The sequence below is a fragment of the Notamacropus eugenii genome, chromosome 5, assembly GCF_028372415.1.
Source record: "Notamacropus eugenii isolate mMacEug1 chromosome 5, mMacEug1.pri_v2, whole genome shotgun sequence".
NCBI lineage: Eukaryota > Metazoa > Chordata > Mammalia > Diprotodontia > Macropodidae > Notamacropus > Notamacropus eugenii.
The window spans coordinates 60,357,516-60,363,909 of NC_092876.1; positions in this window are offsets into that span (position 1 = coordinate 60,357,516).

Sequence of the window (6,394 nt, forward strand, 5' to 3'; positions counted from 1 at the left end):
TGAGGTTCATGAGTTCAGAGCTACTGTTGGCTCTGAATTGACCAAGTCAATTCAACTCTCTGGGCCTCCAGTTCTTCTTTTATAAGAAGAAGTATCTAAAGTCACTCTAGCGTTAACATTCTATATTCCAATATTACATATGCTAATCTTCCTTTCAGTTCTAGCACTCTACGTCATAAGTTCCCTCCCAAAACTAAAAATTTGATTAATAACTAAGCTCCCTTCCAGAGTTGACTTTCTATGTTCTAAGGCTTCTTCCATCTTTAATGTTCTAGATGCTAAGACCCTTTTTTTTCCAGTTTTGACAGTCTGTGTTCTAAAGTTCCTGACATTCTGTTTTCTAAGGTTCCTCCTAACTATGACATTCTAAGTTCTAGGGCTCCTCCCCACTGTGACATTCTAAGTTCTGAGGTGACTTCTAGCTTATTCTATATGTGAATGTCTTTATACCTGAAGAAGCATCCTTTCCTCAACTGCCACTCCCACAGATGAGTTACATTCCAAAAGCTAGGTTGGTTACATCTCTCTTACGATTTCTAGGATTAATCCTGAGGAATCAAGAGTGATTTTGGCTTGATCCCCCACTGGTCTACTTCTCCATCACCATTCTCAGTAAAGAATCATTTAGCCAGCCGACTTTAAGAAGTTTTTTCAAAAAGTCATTTCATGAGGTGGGGCATTAATCATAGTTGGTACCCAAAACATCCGCCCTGCTTCAAAGTCTGTGACACTCTCCCACAAGTACATGAATGTCCAGGGGAAAGTGGGTTTAAGCTTAGATAATAATATGGCAAAGGGATAACTCACAGCTCCTATTTGTTGGAATTTCTTTTCTCCCATTCTTGAAGTTTTCAGGACACTATTTAGGACAATAATGGGAAAGTGGGAGCCACTGCCATCCCCAAGGGCATGTAGGACATGAGTGAGAAGATGGAAAATCCAAAATTCTCTAGATCCTTTGGGAAATAGAAAGCCCTTCTCTGGTCAATGAAACAAGGGAATAGAGGTTGGTCAGGAGATTTGGCTAAGGTCAAAACATTTCCTTCTCCCCAAGGTGATTACTTCTTAGGGGGTTAATTTAGAACTTCTCATTCACTCCAAATACTGGAATTCCCTTCATTATAATTTTATTGAGAACTTATAGATTATCTTTGGGACATGGTAAGGTTCCCTTGAATCATTAGAACATAATTCTTGTGAATATCCTTGTGCAATATCATTCAAAACTCAAGCTTCTTTTTGCCCTTAGTCCAAAGTCTTTAACTGATTTGATTGATTGAACTATATTCTCATGTAGTTAGGGTAGCAGAGATAAAATAGGGTCAAATGGATTTAACCCTAACCCCTTACTCTTCTCTAACATTTGATGTTCCAATATTCTGTGTGTTGAGGATTCTCCTGGTTTTTATAGTCTGTGTTCTAAGGTCCATTTTAGTTTTAAAACAGATCTATATCTGCAGCCCTAGACTTGCTTCTCAGTTTTAGTCTTGCATTTGCAGAAGTACTGAATCTGAGAAGAAGTATCAATTGCCTGTTGGACGTTGGGAACTGGATGGCCCACAGGTATGTCCATAACTGAACTCATTATCTTTCCCTCCAGTACTACTTACCCTTCTTCTAAACTTCTCCACCATCCTTCCTGTCACTCAGGTTGGAAACCTTGGTATCATTCTCAACTCCTCACTCTCTCATCCCATATGTCCACTGAGTTGACAGATCTTATTTCAAAACAACTCTCATATGCATTGCCTTCACTCCATTCACACATCTGCCATTTAGGTTAGGTATCTCATCACTTCTCACAAGTCTCCTACCTACTCTTGTCTCTCCTCTCTCCAATCTAGCCTTCACATAGCTTCCAAACTCATTTTCCTAAAGCACAAATCTGACCATGTCACTCCCCTACTCAATAAACTCCTGTGGTTCCCTATTACTTTCAGTCAATTATAATTTTTTTTTCTCTTTGGCATTTAAATCCCTTTGCAACCTGATCCTAATCTACCTTTCCAGCCTTATTACACATTACTCCCTTGCATGTACACTACAGTCTCAACAAACTGACCTTCCTGCTGGTCCTCAAACATGGCATTCCATCTCCCAAACCTATGACTTTGAGCAGGCCACCCCCAAGTTTGGAATGAACTCCTTCTGCATGTGTCTCAGTATGAAAAGTTTCCTTTAAGGCTCATCTCAAGTGTCACCTTCTATATGCATTCTTTCCTTGTCCTTCCCCCATCCATCTTCTATCTATTTTGCATATACCTCTATATGCATGCCCTGTCTCCCCAGGCTAAACTGTAAACTTCTTGAGAACAAGCATTGTTTTCACTTTTGACTTTAGGTTCCCACTCTTGTATTCCCCTTGCACAAGGCCTGGTATCTAGTTGGAGCTTAATAAATGCTTGTTGATTGAATATCTGATCGAATTCTATAATCCCAAGACTTCAGCTCTCATGTGCTTGGAACTAGCTTATACCCCTTGGCCACAAGGGGGAACTCAAAGAGAAACCGTGGATTGCTGAGTGCAAACTTTTCCAAGCTTATGGAAAAATACACCAAAGCTCATGCTCTATTGCCTGGGGGGTGGGGTTCCTTTCCATTGTAACAAAATTTTATTTTCATATATTTAATCCATGGGAATCAAAGGCAAAATTTAGTTTCCAGCCTGAAGAATCCAAACGAAGTCAAACAGACTTCTAATCCATGCCTCCTACCATGGTAAATTAATGAATTCCAGCAAACAGATGTCAGAGTGCCCCGAAATGCTGTCCAAATGATTTCTTCTTCCCTGCATGGTTTTCCAGCAGCATCTCTGGTAGGGCTTTACAATGCCCCTAAATGGCAGAACTCAGTATGGGGGGTAGCCATCAAGCTGTCTGTTAAAATAGTTCAGGCACAGATATTTTCAACCTTGTTGACCATCCTCTCAACCTAGTTATTCCTCCCTGGGTTTACTGAACACTATTTGCTCCAGATTATCCTTCTGCCTCTTTGACTGCTCTTTCTCAATGTCCTTAGCTGGATTATCATCCAGGTTCTGCCCTCTAACATGAGTGTCCCACAAGTGTCTGTCCTGGCTCCTCCTCTCTTCCTAGGTGTTCTTGTCTTCCACTGCTTTCTTCTCTCTCTACCTACTCTCATCAGGTCCTATGAGCTCAATTATCATCTCTTTGGAGGTGATTTCCAAATTGTATCTATCTGTATATATGGGGCATATGAAGTGTTCAGGAGGACTCTCACCTCTGGTGTGAGAGTTTCCTTTCAGGTTTGTTCATCCACCTTTGATGCCCACCTGGCACCTAACTCTCACTTGTGACTCCAAGAAGTATGTGCAGCAGCCACCTCCCAGTAAAACCATCCCAACAGATGAGTTAAACCAGGTTGACTGTAACTGATGGACCTTAAACTTATTAATGATTTGGGGAAGGGGGTGTCTACCCCAAGCATGCGAAGACTTCCTCCTGTAGAATGGGCAGATCAAAACAATTTGTTCCAATGGCCATGAAGATGGTTGTGGCTAAAGTAGGCACTATCAAGCGCTTAGAGCTTGGTAAGACATCAGAGACACCAAGTCATCCACTGCATCCAGGACTATCACCAGTCATCTTGACTTTTGTCTTACCATTGGACTTTGATGGCTCTGAAAGAGAGAGTGAGGCTGATGACTTTGTGCAACTCTACCTCACTTAAATCCAATTCACTTGAAAGTCAAGACATCACCCCATGATGTCATTGGTCTTCTTTGAAATGAAGGACAAATCACAACAGATATGTATGTGTACATACAAATTTATGTATATATGTCTATATGTGCTTTGCTTTATGTGTGTATATACACATATGTCTCCCTGATCTTCCTCTTGCATCAACAACTGCTTATTGTACATCTGAATATGAATGTCCCATGGACATCTCAAACTCAGCATGTCCAAATCTGAACTCATTCTCTTCTTCCACCTAAAACCACCCTTTCTGAATCTACCCTCCTTCTATTGAAGGATTCACCATTATTATCTCACTCCCCCAAGTCCATCATCCTTCACATTCAATTAAGTTGCCAGCTTTTGTCAATTCTACTTCCATGACTCATCCCTCTTGGTTCCATCCTCTTCACTCACATGACCACAACCTCATTACCTGTCTCCTTGATTACTTCGATGGCTTCCTAATTGGCATCCCTGCCCTTGATCTCACTCTCTTCTTTCTAATCCTACCTTTGCCCAGCTGCCAAAGTAATCTTCCTAAAGTGCCCATGTCTAACCATGTAACAACTTTGCTGTGCAAGAACCTTTAAAAGATCCCAATTGCCTCTAGGATAAAATATAAACTCCCCAATTTGGTATTTAAAGTCCTTCACAGTCTGACTACAGCCTACCTTCTCAGACTTATTTAGCACCATTTCCCTTTACCCACCCTATATTCTAGTCACAGTGGCCTATAAATTTGTGTTCCGTCTTCTTCTTTTATTACTGAATACATTAAAGTTTGCCCAGGGAGGGCAAGGTAAGGAGGAGGGAGGAGTCTACTTGATGTGCTAGAGACCTTCCTCACTTTCTCCTGGCATCATGAGAATACCAGTGGAGCACTTCAGCTGTGCACCTGTCATCCCTCCCCCACCCCACCTGACCAACCCATTTTTTCCTTTCTTTTTTTCTATTTTTTTCTATTTTTATTTTATTTTTAATTCATGGAACAAAATAAGCATTTCTATAATATATGCATTTCCTTGATAAGGTCTTTTACTTCTAGTCTTCTTCAAAACCCTTCATTGATTCTCTGTTATATCCTATTCTCATCCATCATGCCTTTTGTTTGATAATCATTTTCAATTCTTCAAAACCATTGTATTCCATGTCTCAACTTCCCAGGTGCCAGCTCCTAACTTGTAATGGGACGAGTTAGAGCCGACCCCTATCCATTTCAGGATGCCACACACTGAGAGCCTGCCTAGATAACCTAGGGGCTTGTCAGTAGGGGTGGAACTAGATGGATTCAGGAGGAAGGGTGTCGTCCTTGTTTGCAACGTGGCAGTTCTTTGTCCTGGCTCCAGATGTCCAGTGGAGAAGACACCCATATAAGGAAAAGTGATAGGTGATAGGTCCTACGTAGGGCTTAGGAATGTACTTAGGAATGTACATAGGTAAAACTATAAATGTATGTGCTTTAGAGGAATAAAACGGAGTCTTCACCACCTTTGTCTCCCGCCCCATTTCATTACTCACGAGATCAAGGCCTCTTGCTGGACAAGAGCCTTGGGTCGGGGTCAGGGGTTCCCGTAAATGGTCTAGGGGACCCCAACACTAACTAGCCATCATCCTTACTTTCTCCACACCAGAAACTTATATTCCACCCCAGGAAGCACCTTAGGCTATAATATTCAGTCATGCAATGACTAAATTAACTGTGATATGTGCATATAACAGAATGTTACTGTTAGTGTAAGAAATGTGATAGAGAAAAGCATAGAAAGAGCTACATGAACTGATGCAGAATGAAGTTAGAATGCATACAACAACTACAAGGTAAATGGAAAGGAAAACTCCCCCAAATAAAAAGTTAATGTTACAAAATTATGAAGAACAAGAATGGTTCAAAAGAAGAGAAGGCACTCCCACCCCATGCCTTTGAGAAGGTGAGAGGTCTACAAGCATTGCACCTTGCACATATTTTAAGACATTTTCAATGTATTGATCAGATATATTGATTTGTTTCCTCTTCTATTTCTTTTTTGTCTTGAAAATAATATTTGTTACATGAGATAGCTCTCTGAGAGGTGATGGGAGATTGGGGGAAATGATGGTGACAAAGAAAAAGACATCAATAAAGACTTATTTTAAAAATCTGTCAGGCAGTCAGCAAGCATTTATTAAGTGCTTACTATGTGCCAGATATTGTACTAGTTGTTAAGGTCATAGATGAGCATTCTACTATCTTGTCCAGAACCAAGTCTCCACCTTATCTCCAAAACATGTTGCCTGGCACTTTAAACTCATTTCCAGATTTCTAGCTCTTCTTTATGTATTATTTTCCCCAAGTTCTTTGAAGAGAGGTAATAGTGTCTTGCTTGCTTATATTTATATAATGAAAACAGCACAATGCCTGGCACCCAGTAAGGGCTTAATAAAGGCTCTATGTATCCATCTATCATCTATTAATCATGTATGTATCTAAATATATCTTATTTCCATACAACACCAGTTGGTATTAAAATAATGGATTTTTGTTGCTATGGGAAGCATGAGGTCATTAAATGGGCTTTGCAATCTAGACTCTTTTCTTCCTCATATTCTACTTGGGAACCAAATCATGGTCCAATTATGATATCTGTCATATGTACTGATGAACAAATTCTACAGTAGATCCATCCCTATGCATCTCATAATTAGGGCAAGAC